Here is a 20,867-nt window from a genome sequence, read left to right on the forward strand (position 1 = left end):
CACCAAACAGCCAAGCACCATCGATGCGTTCGCAGGTCAAATGTACCATAAACGTAGGTTGATATGCATGCGAGTCGGTAGTTAAAATACTGATGTCGATGATCCAACGTATATGTAAGTTGATGGCATGGAATTATTTTGAAACGAGTGGAAAACTCAGTACAAACACATCCGACGACGACGACGCCAAAATGTAAATTGGCCGCGACCATCCGCTTGAATGTCACAGACAGTTTGACCGCAATAAGACGTATTATCGGCTATTACTACCGTTAGACATAGCACATCTCTATCTGCTGTATTCGTGTCCGTGTATGCGTCTTGGAGTACCGCCAGTTTATAGTTTACTATAGCACCGCGTTTTCTTTTCACTCCTCGCCGTCTTATTGAAATCAAACGGCGGTAAGTATAACGTGAAATCAACCCAAAACCAGTGGGGCGGTCGTCTGTAGTAACAAAACAGCGTCATCCCGCATCCGCGATGGTTTTTCAAATGACAATACTTGAGCTATTTGGTCATATAGGCCTATTTGCGAAGCTTGGAAAATCGAAATGTTTATTAAGTGTTGCAGATCAAGTCGCAAATTTGAAGTATAAAAAAAGCGTTCGGTTAAATATTTATTGTTTACCACTTTCATACTGTATTATAAAAAAAAATAACACTAGTTGGCCAAATCAAGGAAAATCAATAACATTGGTTAACTTTATTTATCTAGATAAAACATATGTTAAATAAAAAATGTAGAATTTGACAAATTAAAAATAAACAAACTTTACACTATGTTAATACCCTAAATGACCCTAGAAAAAAAATGTAATTACCCACTGAAAAGAGGTTTACCAAGGAACACGTGGATGGTCGTAAATAGTAATTGATAGAGATACGGAGAGCCGTCGGTAGATAGATGAATGGTGGACGAAGTGGTGACATACCTCTGTATGTCAGAGAACTTTGGATGAGAGTATTAGGATGACCGCTTAATTCGATATAGCGAAGACAAAAAGGAAATAATAAAGTTTAGTCTAGCTTAATATGTATCGTCCGAACTCATGTGTTATGAACCCATAGATGATCACAAGGATTTATATTTTTTAAGCCAGTTGGCATCAGGTAACGAGTCAACCATAATGATCAAAAGTGGCCACGTCACAAGTGACTAGGCCGGAATTTTTGCTCTAGTAGGGCAATCATATTATAACAGCTGTTATATGGTTAAAATCATATTTACTATGGTATGCAGCTTATTATGCCGCGTCTTTTGGCATCAAGTTAAAAACGACAAGTCACCGTATCATTCGCTGATACATACATAGGTTAACTGTGTATATAACAGGCTGATGAAACGTTGGTAATCCTAAGGCAGATAAATGACCCTAGTTTATTTCTGATGGACTCGACGATACTTTGGAACGTCAAAACAACCAAAAGTATAGTAGTTTCTGCATTGTCGATTGTGTGTGGCACACACAAGTACATAGAGAAATTGGGTTGCATTGCGGTTTGATCGATATCGCAGGGCCGGAAAACTACAGATTATAAGTTTTTAATATAGGTAACAATAAGCGGTCGAGAGTTAATTTCAAAAGAAATAAGATTATTGGACAAACCGAACACGACGGACATAACTAGGATCGAAAAAACAATACTTAGCTACACGAAATAACGATTAGAGCGTTACAATATATTATAAATCCTAACTGTGTGAAAAAAGGAAAGGCGAGTATCTATAAAACATACAGCAATCTAGAGTTTTGAAGATGTACAAGATGAATGTTACAATGTAACATATTATATACTACACACCGACACCGTCTTTTATACTATCATCGTGTCGGCGCGCAGTTAAGTACTTTAGACCATCACCGGCGGCGGAAGTTACAACCGTATAGAAGACACCGGGTAATTTGTGCCGAATATTATTTATTTCACGGACGTTTTCTGATTTACAGAAATCATACGTGTATGATTTTATCTAAAAAATCCTCAAGTCCCGCAATATTAGCTATAATTTCCACACGAACGAGTGAAGTGGCAATAACCGTCAACTTTTTTTTATGCTTAGGCATAATAGAACTGAACAAAATAACATCTCCTTATGGCGACCACGTTATTATATAGCTTTACGAATCCGGGCGAAAAACATCCAGTCTTTTTTTTTATAATAATAATATGATGATATTGTGTATGTTTATAAAAATCCTCAAGTGATGATCCGGTGTGGCCACGACAGAGGTAGGTATGGTAATATTACTTATGTGCACAACTCGAGGGCTATAATAATAATGCTAATAATGATCGGTTGTCCGGAATGATGGAAATACGGCGAAGCTAAACGGTCTGACCTGCATTCCGCAATGGTCGTCGCCGGCTTCCCCTCCAAAAAAAAAAAAAAAACTATATATATTATATACATACAAATATGTAAAATTATTATGCGCTTATTTCTCACCCATTACTCGGCGTGTCAATTAGGATTTATAATAGCCCGAACCTTTTCCGACGGATACGAATTATTACCATAGGACATGATATTACGAACAAAAAAACAAAAATATTCTCTAATCAAATTTGTTTGAAAAGGATGCGAGAAGACGAACACAAGTAGGAACGCGGATATTTTTTCGGCAAAAAAAAAATCAAACGTGTCGATCATCAATAAAAATGGGCCAGTGAATTTATACATGATATAATTTATAAACTCCGTAAATGAATTCGGTAGTTTTCATGGAAAGTTATTATTATTTCTTCTTTTTTTTTTTTGTCTATAAAGAACGCATTCTAAGGTACGTACATCGTAAAACGCTATTATAGAACCACAGGGGGTTGTAGTCGAAGTCAGTATATTATTATTGTACAGTTTTTACTGATCTGATACTTGTAAATAAATATTACTATACAATATAAGAGACAGCATTTAAAATGGCGAGGGATTACTGTTTACGGTGTTCGAGCAGTAGAAGGAGTAAGCATGATATTATTTGCATGGACCGGTAACCGGGGAACACCGTTACTATAACACACATCACCGCAGCAGCCTCGGGTTATGTGCAGCACAACCGGTTTAGTTTCGAGGCCACAGACGTGAGACGCTCATGTATATACTTATACGTACAACCAAAGGATGTCGTATGGTCTGTCACATATTTCTCGACGGTTAACGGAGTGTGTGATTATATATTGATTATATACATATAAAATATATGCATACAAATGTTGTCTATTGAACTTTATAAGGACAAGCGAGACGGTCCCGTAACTCTAGGCGGACCACAACCAATCACATCCCTGAATGCGAACAATATTATATTATATATACTTACACCTGGATTATGGGCACAATGCTGTAAAGACAATTGGTCCGGCGTAACGCGTTTACGCAACTCTGATGTCCTGCGCTCACTATAACTACTATATGTAGCTCTGTATACGCTACATATTATATTTCCAAGATATAATATTTAGTAGTACTGCAGGTTTCAGTTAGAGATGTAATTGTATTACCGATTACCAAGATTTCTACGTGTATGTATATATAGTAACGGGCTAACGTTTACCCGTTTTTGTTTTACTTTCTCGACGTGTTTGGGTAAGGCGCAAAAATAAAAATGTGCCACCGAATAAAAATAAAATAAATTATAAAATTATCGTAACTCGTTTGCCGAATGTAGTTGAGGTTTAGGTAATATACAGAGCTTCGTCCCATCGAAAGGTCATTCATCGTCAATATGTTTCGTTTTTTAGCGTTCACCGTACCAATATTTTAACTAGAGAGCATATTGAACTTTCAACGACGTAGCAGTGTACTATATGATCTCACTGTAATAAAAAAAACTACTATCTATGTAATGTATAATATATATATGTATATATAAAATGTATACGGTTTTTATACTTGAAAAGAAGTATTTTGTAAAAATAAACTAACTGAGAAGATATCTAAGGTGACATATTGAGCATAAATAATTTGAAACTAAGTTCAATAGATATTTTTCTAGACATAACCTTAGATATAATTTATCTATTCAGTAGCTGTTGTTATTCTACATGTAGAATATGCCGCCGCCCAAACTCAATAGAATCCCCGCTTAGGGTTTTAGATTATAACACACGCCATGACTATTTATTTTTTATTTGTAAGTATTATATTATAGTTTATCACTTGCTAAGATATTTGTTTAGAGTTTTATTCATTAAGTCAACCCTATTTATTAAATCCTGTTACAATAAAATTGGATTACAGTGCGATACGGCCAAAGATAATAAAAATAATGTTTTTAAGGTGTCAAGGACACTTTTGGATGACAAATTATGCAGTTATTATTGTAAAAAAAAAAGGTTTAACATAGATAACTAGTGACCACAGTGAACTGTCCAGTTTTCCTAAGTTAAATTTTTTTAAAACATCAACAAATGTATCCTGTAAAGGCTCCTTGTATACGTACATTAACCTGCGATGAGATAAGCTATATGCATTGGTTTTAAATAGAAAGCACAAACCGACTGACATGCTACACAAACGATTGTAAAGGTCATTAGATACAATCGCATGCAATTTATAATCGATGGATATTTTCGAAAATTTTAATACTCTTTAAGAGTGAAAATAGTATTGTCAACCACTTTTATTGCGAATCCCAAAACGAGTATAGCAATAATAACTACAATTTCACCCGAGAGATCTCACGCGTCTATTATTTTTTATATTATGTCCACTGAAAGTGCGATCTTCGCCTTTATTCTATGATTTATACCTCAACTAGTATATTATCATAATGCGGTTCTGGACAAATAACGGATTTAAGTGTCGAAACGTGTTTCGGTGTTATAAATGTACCTACACGCGATCGAAACCTTATTTTTTCTTCTTAATAATAACGGAGGGAAATTTATTGAGTATGTCGCTTACAGCCGGTGAAACAAAGCAATGCGAAATAAAAAACAAAAAGTAAGACCTTTTTTATTGCGTTCCCAATGTTATTGTCTAAGTATAATTTGTTGTGTCAATTGCTCGTATTCATGATGAAACAAAAGGAAAAGAAACGTCGATCTCGATCATCTATATATATATATATATAAATGAATATCTGTCTGTTTGTTTGTTTGTCCTTTATGCATTAGTACACCATTCATCCGATCGCCACGAAACTTTTGGAAGTTGTTGAGTACACTCCCGCAAACCTAACTGGCATAGTACTATTTCAAAATTCCACCCCTAAGGGTGGCCTTAAACACGAACTTTGTACTTTTAATACAAAATGTAAATAAATTAAATGTTTGTAACCATAGTAACTCAAAATAAACACTTGGTTTGTAACCATGGTAACCACGGTACTCGAGCAAATGGTAGGTGATGATTAAAGAAACAGGCCGGTTCTATGTACCACGATTCTGGGCAAGCTTTTAACTGTTGGAACGGGATCTGGGACTGGGACTGAGGCCCTCGAGTAAGAGGAGAACATAAAAACCGAAAAAAGTGTCACAAAAACGCTATCACGCTGTTATCTGATAAGAGATAAAAGATTAAAGATGAGGGATGGGGTGGGGAAGACGGTGGGGATGGGAATAGGGGAATAGGAATTATTTTACTTAGCCCTGGTAGACTAAATCTCGGGCAACGCTGGGTCCGGATAGCTTGTAATGTATAAAAGGGTAACGGGCTGTTCTGATAAACGTTAATTACCTTGTGTAATGCCTACCACCACAATCCAGATGATATACATTTTGGATTCGAAACGATTCCTGAGTAATTGAATGATAATACACTAGGCGGACCCTAAGCCGAAGTCGGAGTGCAATGCGAACTACTCGAGACTTCAAGTTATACACATATATAATACGTATGTGCTACGGTATAGATATACTGTTATTATTGCTGTATGAAGACATCGTATCCGCGAATACAAGAGTCTAATGACAGTAATGATGATTAATGACAATAATTAATCATTCCCATAATGTACGAGTACATTTCGTCTGCGGCCACAAGAATAAAGAATATGCCGTCATCATTGTATGTAACAACATATTATAATGCAACTACATATATGCGAGCCCGTTTTGAACTTATGCTAATACTGATCATTCTCAAATTCTAAATTTTTAAGCAATTGGTAATCACTGTATAAATGCGATTTCTTTATGACGAATCATCCAAAATCGACCTTGCTCAAGGTCAGCGTAAGCCGTAAAGCCTTAGATAACAAACAGAATGCAAGTATATACAGTGTGCTAATACTTCCAGGCCGTCGACATTATTTTCATTTAATCTCAAAGAGTTTCAAAACATTTATGTTACCAGTTCTAATTCCAAATAGTTCCAATGGAACGGCTTAACCATTAAATAAACCATACATAACTATAATAAAATAGAGTTTAAAGTTATTTACTCAACCTTCTAAATAAATTACAAAATCATGCTAAATGTTATATACGTGAGAAACGCCAAAAAAACTCACCTAATTGGAACGTGTATACAAACCAACAAAATTAAAATTTGTTACGTAAGTGCACGTTTTTATTTATTTTAATGCATGCCCTTAAGAAAATACAAATATACTACGCTGTTGTAGTTATGAGGGAACTTATACTGTAATATGGTAATATGATATAATATTTCAAAAGTAAATAAACAAGGTTCAATTAAAATAGACGCAATATAAACAATACATGTTGTTGTACAAGTAAAAAAACGATATCCTTTAGGTGAAAACTATTTTTGTTATATAAACATATCAAATAACAAAACAGATACAATTGTTACAAATGGGACACTAACTACTTATTACGTCAGAATATTAACTTTAAATTTGAAGTACATATGACCAAATATGAGTTTTGTAATACCTAATTAGTTTGTATTAATAACTTATTTAATAATAGAATAACTAACAATTATTTTTTAGACTACTGAAAGTGGTTTAATGAATTTAAAAAATTGAGTATGATTGGTTGATCAGCAAATTAGTTAGCTATTGTAATTATCAGCAGACAGCTCCAAACCTACCAAAAATATTTTATTACACAGAAATACTACTTAAAGTGAAAGGAAATGCTATCGTCAAATTATATGTATATGATAATGTTAATGAATAATAATGTTCACTTTGGATATAACACAATTTTTAAATTTCAAGTAATGTGTCTTTGTACCGGTTTTTAAGCATCTTACAAACATGAACAAAATTCGTTTTTAGAACCTTAGGTAAATTAATAATTATAACTTTTCAGTATTCATTTTTTACCACAGACTTTCTATAATCCAGTTCAATGTTTTTCTTATTTACCTGTAATAAATAACTAAAGAAAACTAGATTTCCCATAAATAAGAGTAGAATAATTATTCACTAATTAATAGTATTTGCTAAGATATAAAATTAAGTAAATTTATACCGCTTCTTCTGCATCATTAATTTACACTTTTTAGTTCTCAAGTCAAATAGAACATTTTCTCTTTGTTATTATTATCAGCGTATATTTTATGGACATTGTCTTGATATTTTTAAGTGTTATTGACAAGACATTTGAAAACAGGGAAACTTGACTGAAATAAATACATCACAAACAAATTGCTTGAGAATGTCTTTTTCGATTTTAAGTTCTGAAGATTTCTTAAAGAGTTCTTTTAAAATTTTGTTCTCAAGTTCATTTAAAAAGTTCATTTATAAAGTCGATTGATTCAAGTCCGTAAACTAGTCCGTCGAAACATGCAAAGAACTACCTAAACGACCTATAATACCAACATAATTTATTTCATGTCTGTTATTAATAAAATATGGGTAATTTAAAATTGGATCATTGAACATAATACAATGCCGATTGTCAAAGGTTCACCTTAAACTATTGTTTATATCTTTAATATTGTTCCGTGTTTCCTATTATATTGTTTCAAATGAAAATATTGTATTTTCTTTAAAACATCATAAATGTAAACAAAGTAACATAATGTAGCATTCAACTAAGTGATGTCCGTCTATATATAAATATATATACTACTACAATGTATCTTTTGTATATGAATATTTGAAAGCGAGGTCCGATATACATTTTATCACTTTCCCTATAATCGATGGTTCCAATACGTTTCACCCCAAAAATGAAACTAAACAAATGGTAATACTACTAAATGATTGTACATATATATATGATATATAAATAGAATAGAATAGTACGTAGAATGTTACTAAAAGCATGGCAATAATAAAAAGAAACAGAAAAAAACGAATAGGGTAATCCTATTTCGAGCATCCCTAAAAAACTGTCGTATTTTAATTTTTCTAAAATGTTGAAAAAAATTAGAAATTTAGAAAAAAATCTAGATGAAAATGCATAAAAATCAGAAATGTTGGTAGCCTGAAAGTGTTGTAGAAATATTAATTCTAAATTCTATTCCAAGTAAAAAAACATTTTAGAGTATCATTGAGCAACCTAACCTAACCGTTATTTCCAAATTCTCATAAATACTGCATTTAGCTTTTTTTTTATACCAATGAATAGTGTATGTAGTTAATAGTAATGCAACGCATCCACAATTATTATATTTTTCAAATAATGTTAAAAGATAAATTTTCTAAATTGTCATTATTGTACATTGAAAGTTATTTAATGAATTAAAAGAGTAAATATTATAAATTATTTGATGAGATAGATCGTAAGCTCAAACTCAAACTCCAGCTAACTAATTTTTGTGTCAAACTATTTAAAGTCTCGAGTATTGATCCATATTTGTTTTGAATCTAATAAGTTTTAAAATTAAATACTTATACAAATAAAATACTGATTATACATTTAATTTTTTTGTTGATACTTGGCTACACGAATGGGGTGTAGACAAATTTATGAACAAAAACAGCTGGAACTGTAACCCCTGTAGCTAGTTTAGAGCCCTATTTAAGCCTAAGGACAAAAGGATAAACGTTGAAAATTAGCTAATTAGCAACCCATTTCTGGAAACATCTAATCGTCAACCGATAAGAGTTATGTTCATTATGTTAAATCAAGGTCCACCCAAAGGCCTAAGGGTGATATTTAGATGATAATCAACTTGTACTTCGTTATTTTGCAACATTATTGTCGTTCCCATTCGCTAATGTAATCAGATTGACTGTCTAAATCATAACCTCACAGCACCTGAATTTATCGTGAGTGGTTTAACATTGAAGTAGAAAAAACCATTTGTATCCGTCACCATCTTATATTATAAGCGAGTGTACGTAGTATTAAAAAAAAAAAATAAGCAGTCGGTGCACTAGTCTATTGGCGTCGACACGTCATCAAGGTTATAGCGACCGGACCGTAAGCGTCGTAGGCGGTGGCTGTGCAACATTTCCATTAGAATTTCACGTGTATTTACTTTTTTCGCGACCGGTTCAGGTGTAAAAACAATTGAAACAAAAGAAAACAAACGCTTCTACCGAGAGAATCACATTAATACACATAAATCCGAACGGGCAGGCCAGAAACAATAAACATCAAGAACTAAGTGACAGGACAAAATGCGTGACGACGGCATCGAACGATACGTCTGTATTTATTTAATATTCTAATACGTTATGTTTATCAAGGGTACTCTTATTGCCCCTTTAAACAAGGTCATCCGTCAATAGTCTTCAAAGGTTTCCTTGCTGATCGAATGGCGTGCGCAAAAAGCCAACTGCGACGAGGTAGGCGCCAAAATCACTAGCCCGATGGAATGACCGCGGCATAGAAGAAATAGCTGAACGCCTCACAAAAGAAATATATAAGTGCCCAAGAACGCATATGCGACAAGGACGATGACAACAATAATTATATATATATAACGCTATAAGTACAATGATAATACACGGATCGTTATATATATATATATATGATTTTCGATTAGAACACTACCGTGTCAATTGGCCGTCGACCCGTCGCTGTCGATTTTTCTTCAACAACCAAACACACTCCTGAGGTGTTATAATGTGCCGTGATGTGAACGTGTCTCGTGTTGAATGTGCTTTTCTTCTTCTCGTATCTACTACTCGTATTGTATATTATTATTATTATTATTTTGTGCTGTAATGTTACCTTCTCCTCTGCGGCTGTTGGTCTTCTTCAGTTCTTCTTTCAACACACACACGCACGAGCGCCCGATCGCAGACGAATTTTCTTATTAAAACTCTTCGCTCGGTATTTCGGCGAGGGACACGTGTGAGCAAAAAAAAAAAAAAATGATACCTAACAAATGATATTGTATGAGACTCGCGATACGTGATTGTTTGATTATTATTTGTCGTGCTATGGGTTATTCGAGGGATTTTTTTTTTTATCATTATTATTCTAGTATTGACTCGAAAACTAATCAAGACGACGATTGTAAATCGCACTTCAGTATGTTGTATTATATCAGCTTGATGAGGACATGGATCGATGGCCAAGAAAGTCCGTCGGCCGAGTAACCGCGAATACAATCCAATAACGAGACTTGGCAATCCGATTACAGGAAATCAAAAATCAAGAAAAAGCATTGTGGTCGTCTATTAAAAATATTATAACAGCGAAAATTTCGATTAGCCTTACATAATTTAATAGCCATTGCCCATTACTCATTAGTTTTTCTAAGTTAAAATACCAAAATCCTTTAATTAAACGCCCAAAACGATGGTTAATGCAAAAGCGTTGCCACAGTATTATTTACAGATGACAATCGATCACCTTTCCTGCAAGCAATAGTTATTCCTGCCGGAGTCAGATTTCTCTCAGTGTTTTTCAATACTCTTTTCGCGGTACTAAATTTGTTTAATTTGCTTGTGATTATCCATTATTAATTAATGCATTAGTTGTACAACATGCACAGTAAGATTTATGACCCAGAACTATTAATGCAAAAACCGTAGTGCGCAAAATCTGATTAAAATAAACCTACAGACACCTGTGTAATTACTATTACAATGCAATCTCGTATACGCCGTCGCGGCGGACATAGACGAATATTGTCTTAGCGCAAATGATATGATATTAATACAGAGAAAATAATTAGTGTAAGTAAATAGATGGAAAACGTGCAATATGGGCGTGCGTTGGCGAACAACAATACACCTAATGAATAATGACTTATGAGATGCGCTTAGAGAGTAGGTTTGAAAAAGTGTAGTCGTTTAAGCATCTACTTTAGTAGATTGGGAGTTTGTTTTTAATTACACTAAATATCTCAACGATTCGCATATTCAACAATCGTTCTATTAATATTTACAAGTGTAAACGAATCTTGACCATAAAAGGGTCTTGTGCTCTGAGCTACACTACATCCACATTGCACACATTTACCTAAAATTTGAAACTAATTTGCGCACAAAACTATGAACAATAGGATACTTATTTTCAGTAAATATTGTGTTAATATTATTAGTCTAAACAATTGACTGTATTTGAACATCAATACATTACACATATTAAATTTATAAAACATTTGTCTTCGACACATAAGACTTTTTGCTGACATAACTATAATGTTATGAAGAGTTTTAAAAATGGTGTAATTTCTTTTAGAAAAATTATAAAGAGAACTACTAATTAATAAATTCAAATAAAGGTGTTTTGAAATACTTTAACGTCAAAGTGTAGTGTTCATCTCTACATTAGCTTTGCATTTTGTTTTTAGTTCAACGGAGTGCCATAAAAAAAGGGTATGGCTTACATTTTTACAAAATATAATTAGAAACTTGTTAGAATATAGCGTCTTTACGTAACTATCTTCAAGCGTAAGATAGTTAGATCCAAGAATTATACCAACTAATAATAGAGAAAACAATAATATTAATATATCACGTTTCATTTTAATTTAAAAAAAAAAATAAACAACGTCTTGTTTGTATTATTTATAGTATGCTATTTTTTTAATTAAAAATTCTGAAATGTGATATATTATCATTATTTAAAATTCTCGAATAATAATATAATTTATCTATTTGATCATAACATTATGGCACGCATTAACATACTTTATGAATTTTAAGTACGATAGTGGGTGTAAAACGTATGCACTACAATATGACGCACGAAAAATGATAATAGGTACCATTACAATAATACATTTACATGATTAGTCACAAGCAAATAAACTCTTTAAACGAAATTATTTTAATGTATTTATAATATAAAGAGCAAAATAAATTTAGATACTAGAAGAAGTAAGGAATGCAGCTCAAACCAGTATTTAGGTTTTCAAGACTTAGATAAACATTGCTCACACATCATGACCTTTTCATTAATACCTACAAATTTGAATAATAATTTATTTTAACAGGTACTTAACTATTTAATATGTATATTGTGTATATTATATTTAATATTATAATACCCACTTCACCAGGATGTCAACTCTTGTCTCTTGTAGACAATCGCTATCAAATAACTAAATATTTTTTTTATTGCTTTTTAGCTCGATACAATCTTTCTGTCGCTAAAATTTAAAGTTAAAATAATATTGTGATAGACTTAACGGGTGGACTTAACCCCTTTTCACAGTAAACGACGTATTCACATTTGCTTAGTACAGAAAGATGATAACAGCAAAATTGATCTTGTCATTTCTATCTTTCTGCAATTAGCGATCCATTTGAATAGTCCACGTAAAATTGTATTTTTTTTTTTATAAACTTCTAATTTTAAAAGGAAAGAAAAGGTAAAGCTGTAAGTAAACTGAGTCATTTTTAGTCCAATCTCCGCTAAATTTTCGCCTATAGCTAGTTGTCACTCATACTATATTGTAGTTGGTATTTTCTGATTTCAACAGCTATAACTTATAATCACTTGTTTTTCATATAGCATTAATATTACATACCGTGTTAAAAAAAACATTATACAGTAAGTAATGAACAATATAAACCACCTTGGAAATAACTGATAATTTATTATATGTATTATGTTAATATTTTTTAAATGGTCAATTAGCCTAGTATATATAAATATTAAAATATTTATAATTTATATAACCTTAGTTTAAAATGTTTCAATAATATGTTACATTTAGTGTACATCGGTAAAATACAAAGAAAAAATGCTCGAGTCATTATGAGACTATAGTAGCTATAAGTCTAATTTTCTTATTTAATTATAGTTTTAGGTTCGATTTTGAAAAACTATAAATACGTTGCAACGCTTATATTTTGAAAGGAACGCGAAAGACTGTCCAAAATCAGACTCCATTACAGGGTCGAAAAATAACTATATCTTAACTAGCCTACTCCCATGTTCTGTAGTGAGTGTGTAATCTATGGTTCTATTAAACTATTTTAAATTGACTAAACGGAGATGGCAACGGTAATCGGCGACTGAAAGCTATAAAACAACAGTTTTGTTTCCACCGGTCGCCTATGCTGCTTCAATGTAGTCTTGGCATTATTTTGGGACGATGTTACACCGGAAAAGTCGTTAACGTCACCTCTTTTTTCGTTACGGTCCTGTTGCTTTAAAAATGAAAAAAAACTCCAGCGACACATTATGTTTTGTGAACGCGCGTTGGCTTTCTCGTAATAATCGCAGTAGTCTTCAAGAAAAACACATACAATGTTTACAAAACGGTACCTACATTACTGGTCATCACCAAATTTTAATTAATCATTGGATGGCAACAGAAAAAGACACAAAGAAGGCCATGACATTCGTTTATTCGAGCGAACTGGGACAGTGTAAACAAAAAACAAACACGTTAACGACGTCCTGTAAGTAATAAAGCGCAAATAAAATACACCTTGAAATGTTAAAAATTCGTAAATGGACAATTTATTCGGCCCAAGTATTTTTATCCCCCGATTTTCGCCGTCGAGCGTTCTACTATAGTAAGCTGTATGACATAACGACAAACGCGGGATAAAGGTAGCTTACCAGATGTTGGAGCTCATCACTCTACATGTGCAGTTCACAACACACCAGTATTATTACTTTGGGACGTAGGGACGGACGGAAACAGTATTATTAAAACTGGATATTTTTATTTTTTATTTTTAAACAACCTCTTGCTCCTCCCTTGGGCGCACACAAACACACACACCGAGATAACATCGACCAAAATCCATTGCGTACACGTCCTTCTCGATATTATGCGCCGGAATCCATTCTTTGTTTCTTATTTTCTTAATCTTGTCCGACGCATACAGAGCATAATAATGGTGGTACAAAACACTCGTGTAGTAATAGTTACACTTCAACACTGTTTACCGTTGAATGCGTTTTGTTTCTAACTCGTTTTGGTACAAAAACATATTATTCATTGGCCGAAGAAAATGCGAGCATGGTCACTTGATTAAAATGTTTTTTAGTACTCTGTGAATTGCCATGGCTGTTTTTTTCGCAATCTAACAGTATTTATTACCCTGATTAGGACCTGTACTAAAATATATTAGTTATGGCAATAATTATTATAGTACTTATTTTTAAAATCTTAAAATTAATCAATAAAAAACTAGTTCTAGGCCCTTCATAACGGTTAAAACTCAAATATTAATTAAGCATTTTTACAATACGAAACAAAAATCAAACTGAACAACATACGGTAGGATAAAAGTCTCATTATGCATCTGGACTAGATATTAACTAGTTCGACTAGTGTAAAACCACCAATCGAGTAACAAATCAAAATACCTGCCCAATGTGAAATTTGAATTAGGACTATTGTGTGCCGGAATAGGGCGTCACCTAACTACAAATCAAACGACTGAATATATACATTGTTCTAGAAACGAACATGATATCACGGTATCTGGACATATGATCATGAGGTAAGAAAAAAATTGTTTTTATTATATTGAACACCAAAATAGATAAACGAAACTATAACGCTTACAGAGAGGAATTAGTAATTGAGAAGAAGAATTAAAATGAAATACATTATAAAATTATGCCTGGCATACCTTCAAGTCATGTTTAAACTCCTTCCTGGAGGTACTTCTTACAAGACACGTGTTAAATTAATAAAATAAACTCATAATTATACTATATGAGTATGCAACTTAGTTGATCTTTAGAATTTTACCGCAGTTTCGTTTTCCATTTTATTTATAATTCTTACTCGTGTGCGTTTCCATAAATGGACTAGGTACTTTCAATTATTGTAGAAGGACAATTAGCTATTTTTATGAAAATTCAGCGTGCAGTGTGTTTCTTAAGCTAACGTTACTAAGGCTATAAACATTATGTAATATTATGTTGTAGTCTAACAGAATGAAGGGAAAAAACCTTCACATATCATAACATAACTTATTTGTTCTAAAGTTTATCAATAATGTCTACAAGATTTTTTTCCATTTTAACTAAGAATTTACACTTTTATATAAACCGATGATTCTTGAGACAACTATTAATGCAACAATCAAGTAACATATTTTTTAAAAATTTTAAATAGTGAAGAAAATGTTTAAATTACTATGTTAAGTAAGAAGTTATAATCGGTATAATTTGGAATCGGTAACTTTTTTTGGATGAAATATAAGGTGCACTTAAGAATTGTTGTATGAAGTTCTTCAATTGCTAGACAATGTTTAGTAAACATAATGAGTTCTTAAAAAATCAAACCCAATTATATATATATATATATAATATAATATATCACTATTAATAGTGGTATACTATATAGTACATGTTTTTTTGTAGTCATTAAAATCATAATGAAATATAAATGTCCAATATTTTAAAACAATAGTATCGGGTCAATCAGATTAACTTCCAGAAAAACCCTGGATTTTTCCTAAATACTTATATAAAAGAAATTACTAAAATCTTTAAGTACCAAGATAAAATCTTAAAACGGGGGTTATCGTTTCAATAGCTTAACGTATCAGAATTTTGTAACATTAATACAAATAATGTTGTCATATCATTAAAAAAATTCGTTTACTTATATTACCTATATATTTTTTAAAACTTTGTTTTATCGTTCTAAACTTTTCTAATAAAAAATGTATATTGTTCAAGGAGATAAAAATGTATTATTGTTAAATATAAACAAAATAATAAAGAATATTTAAAAAAATGTTTTTATTTGATAGCGTAGAAAAAAATACATATTTTAATTTTCTTATTGGATTTCTTTTAAATATTAATGTTTGCAGCGATTTGAAATTTTCCTTAACTAAAAGCTACTTAATCACGAAACAAACATGCAAATGTAATTGAATGATAGGATATCTTGATATCAAGTCGATTATCATAACACTTTAAAACTTTATTAAAAACTAAAATAAATGCAATGTAGACCTTCAAGAGGAATATCATATCTTAAAATTGTTTTACCACGAGCAAAATAATCTGATTAAGCATTTGAGTGTTATCTTACACAAGGTGTCAAAATGGCAGGAATTCTTGAAGAATTTATGATCAAGATTTGTTTTACATAGAATTAACGTTGTAGGCATTGTCTTGTAGTTAATTTTAAACCCAATAATGACACTGGTCTATTATCATTATTTATTGAGTACATTTTATACATATAACGTACAACATAATAATATTATGTAGTGCGCCTTGAGTGTGTAACGGAGAAGAAACACATAATAAATTACTCTTAATAACAAGGATACAACATGGCTATTAATTTATATATGAGAACTTTAGTGCACTTTTACGACCCATGTCACTTACGTAACATAACGTTCGCCTATAGTGTCCTAAGCAATATATATTTGATTTTATAGATTCCATTAAAACCACTAAAGTTTGAAATAATATTGCCGAAATTTATCAACAAGTACTTTAATAGCATTCATATTTTATTCAATTTATACTTTGTGATTAAACGATGGGTACATGGGCCGTGTAAAAATTCCAGAGAAAAATAATTTAAGAGGGCCAACTACAGACTACAGTCGCTATTCCGTGGGATAGCATCGTGTTTAATCCTAAACCACCTGCCGGCAATGATGTTTGGGAACCCTATATTTATAACGTCCCTTGGGCGCCGACGAAACACCACTTCAAACGTCCTAACAAGGCGTCGGCGGCGTTGAAACCATACGCGATTATATATTTATTATTGTAAAGTATAACATTACAACCGGTAGAAAGAGTTAAAACGGTTTCTTTAAAATAAAATAAATCAATAAAATAAACACATTATCTTTTTTCTTCCACAGCCGGATAACGAAAAGAGACGTCGAGTGCGATCATAATCAGTTCTAACCCACTAAAATAGAATCATCGAGGTGAATTATTATTCAGCATTTTTTGAGTATTAATGTAAAACCAGTCTATTTAAGTTGTTCGCCATTAGGTCCCCAGATGATAGTGACCTACACAAAAATGATGATCCAAAATTAGCTAGCATAACAAATAGTTAAAATTTACTATAAAAACAAAATATCAAAATTGTATTTTCTGAAGCAAATTAATTGTAATAAAAAAAAATTTAAAAAAACAAACAATCATGCATTAACGATTCGATTTATATGTTCATTTTTGTAGTTTTTGACGAATATACCAAATAATGGAAAACGCCTATTAGAAAAACTTACAATATAGTCTTAATACACCGACCATGATATGTTTTTCAGTAAATATCGTAAAAGAAATCATCAGCCTAATGACACGACCAAATGTATTTTTCGTGATGACATAATATGTATCATGACACTAATAATTGTAAGTTCAAAATACAATTGAAACTAAGAGAAACTGGTTTTAAAATCCTAGGAAAACCAATACCTTGCGGCTTAAAAAATTAATTATAAGCGCCCACAAATGAATCATTATTATATTTTAAGCATAGGTATTTAGTGATATTGTGTAAGCAAATGATATTAGATTTTCGTCACATCCTGGCCAGACTCAATATTTCTTATAATTTCCTTTGTCCAACGACAAAGTCTAATTCAATAACAGTTTCCCAGACTTATTTTAATATTTTAAAACATTGGTTTGCCTTCTAGACAATAGGCGCTGAACATTATTTGTGTGAAAATGAAAACACAGAGCTTACACCAATTAAGCCGGTTTTCGAATAGAAAAAAATACTGAAAATAATGTGTTAATTGTCAGGGGCGAATAACAAAAAATAACTAATCATTTTATAATATACTTATTACAGCTCAGTTATAATCATTTTTACGCTTCTCGACATTTATTAACTGTACAGCTTACATGATGAAATTAGATAGTGTTTTATCTGCTCAAATATCATGATGTATCTACTCCAAAAAAAGTAAACAATGTGGATCCATCCGTGTCAAGATTAAAAGTATAATGCTTTAATTCCAATTTCCACCTAGTTTATATCAGTCCCTTTCTATTTTAAATCCGTAGTCATTTTATGTTTTATAAAAAAACCAAACTCTTTTGTATGAACAGAACCACAAATACTATAATTTTTACAAAAAAAAATGTTCATCAAAATAAAAAATAGCCACCTTAAGGTTAAGTATCAAGAAAATATATGAAATCTTTTATTGTTACAATACTTTTATTTAGATATTTGTTCATCAACATTACATTTTTGTAAGACCTGAAAAAGTAGCATCGTTTTTTTTTTTGTAAGCCTAAAATTTAATTTGCCTTTGTTTTTTGTATCCAAAGTATAAAATTATTTTTTCATAGTTATATTTATGTATTCCTAAAATTAATATTTTCAAAAACGCATGCAGGCTACAGTAATTACCAATTTAGAAATGATTTTTCAAAGTAATAAACTATAGTAAAGGTCACATTAGATGATACGCGAATTCAATCGTTTGTTGTGATTTGTTTTTTTTTCCAGTTTTTTGTTATCAAAAACCCGTTAAGGGATTGCTTATTAGTTATTAGTTAATGAAATAAAAAACTAGGAATTCGAATTTTCCTTTAAAAAACATTTAGTATACAAAAATGTCCATACACGAAGCGACAATGTTAAAATTGTGTTCGCTTTCTCCGTTTTGCTAAACTCAAAGTAATAATTATTGTTTTCGACGTTTATCAACCCAGCTCTCACCGTATAATAACCACATTTGGACCAACATCATAGGTATTATCGAAAGACAATATAATTGTTATGAATGACAATAATGTCAAAAACTTTCCATTCTTCGCGGGATGTTCAGCACACAAAAAAAAAGTGCAACTAGTGCAGGTCATAGAGATTAAATCAAGACTGTAACCCAGTTCCGGCTTACTCTAACATCACTAGGGTAATGCATACCGATAATGTGTACCTACTCATTATAATACAAAATGTCTAGCGTTAAGCGTACCTTAGTTATTTATAGGATTTAACATACCAAAGATTTCAGTGCACTCGCAATTAGTGTCTTGTTCAGTTAGAATTTAGATCGCTCTTAAACGAACCGTTTGTACTTTTCACATAACTTTCGATAATTACATACACACAAAATAACACGGAAGAAATACACTTCGAATTAAAATTTAAGTTAATTTTAAGTAATTTTAAATTAGAATCAATATAAAATAATATTAATTATTATGTTATTTATTAATACCAACACGTACGTATCTAAAAAATACAACTTACAAGCACGTCATATCGACGCATCTCGTATTAGTTACTAAGCAAACAAAAATCAAAACAACGAAACAATTATTAGATAATAATTGAGGCAGTCATTTTAAATTTTATTTGTCTTTGAAAATTCATAAAAACAACAATACTATATAGGTACTTAAGATTACATTATTTGTGAATTAGTAGTTGCACAAATAGATGACTAAGATGATTGAGGATGTGATAATGATACGATGTGTATTTTACACATAGTAAACCAATACTAGTTGTGTAATAGTTTTAAAATATCAAACTAAAATGTGTTTTCTACTGTAAATAAACATTTTGGAGGACACATACCAACAAAAATATTAGTCAAAAAACTTATATATGAACTTTCAATCAATAACTCGACCGATGGTTGAAATGGTCCTAACTCCTAGCATTTTTTTTCTACCACATTAAACGTGACAACTTAACATTTTACATTTTGAATTTTGACAAACGAACTTGCGTGCTACTCGCGTACAATATCAGAGCTTACGCACTGCCGCAATAGAAAAGTAAAAATAAACGGCCTTTTGTGAGCATTGCCATTGTCAGCGTCGTCAGGGTTCCGTAGAGTGCACAAACTGCACATACACTAATATGAGAAGCAGGTATTATCAAAAACATGTGAATAGTGAATACCGAATGGATTATGCGCTAATCTTAGCAGCCGGCTACTTATACCGCAACCGTCGTAAGAACGTTATGATATTAATTAATGAAATATTACTATATTCTATATAATGTCAAATATACACTAGCGACTAGATAGTCCGTTTTACTGACCTTAAAATGAAATTTAGTTGTCCAGCATTGAAATTCCTCGATACGCACTGTTTAACGCCGCCAGACCGTCTGGACACACGGTTAAATAGCGTTCAAGTCTTCCGACGGTATTAAAATATATATCTGATCGGCCGCGAAAATAAACTTAAAAAACAAGAACAGACCGCCGATAATGCGTACAAATAATCCGGGTTAAACAAGACGGTAGGTGTTTATTATTATTATTTAGGGGTAAGGTCACACGGCAAGAACATGAAAATAATATTGGTATAACTCGTGCGTTGCCGCCGTCGATGTCGACGATAACACGACGGGTGCGCGTGAGACGAAACTGACTGTGAAGTGCGTGCGCATACTGTAAACAAAAACAGACACGACCGCCGGCCGTAAAAACGGCGACCGGTGCCGACGGTAACCGAACCTACGCGATCTACCTACCTAATATTATTATGACGATCTAGCCGATGCGGCGTAGGAGGAACCTACCTATCTACCTTGTTTGCCTTAAAAATCTCATGCAAATTTTGAACCAGCGCCCGTGCGTGTTTAGTTGCTCGCTTCGAGGAGAATACAAATTCTACAAAAATGTATTTGTTTAAAATATAAAAA

General features: G+C 32.0%; 1 protein-coding gene across 2 annotated transcripts in view; it reads right to left on the reverse strand.

Annotated features, from left to right (window-relative positions):
- LOC126838002 (LIM and calponin homology domains-containing protein 1) overlaps positions 1-20,601 on the reverse strand; it is a 48,792-nt gene extending 28,191 nt beyond the window's left edge. For both annotated transcript variants that reach the window (XM_050572066.1, XM_050572065.1), the window contains exon 1: positions 20,259-20,601. The gene's annotated coding sequence lies outside the window, so the exon portion shown is untranslated. The remainder of the gene's footprint in view (positions 1-20,258) is intronic.
- Positions 20,602-20,867: the final 266 nt, after the last annotated feature.

This window comes from Adelges cooleyi, unplaced genomic scaffold, assembly GCF_023614345.1.
Source record: "Adelges cooleyi isolate 19-005CV unplaced genomic scaffold, UGA_ACOO_1.1 ACOO_flye_CR_arks_rails_tigmint_CR_PRNA_30, whole genome shotgun sequence".
Lineage (NCBI taxonomy): Eukaryota > Metazoa > Arthropoda > Insecta > Hemiptera > Adelgidae > Adelges > Adelges cooleyi.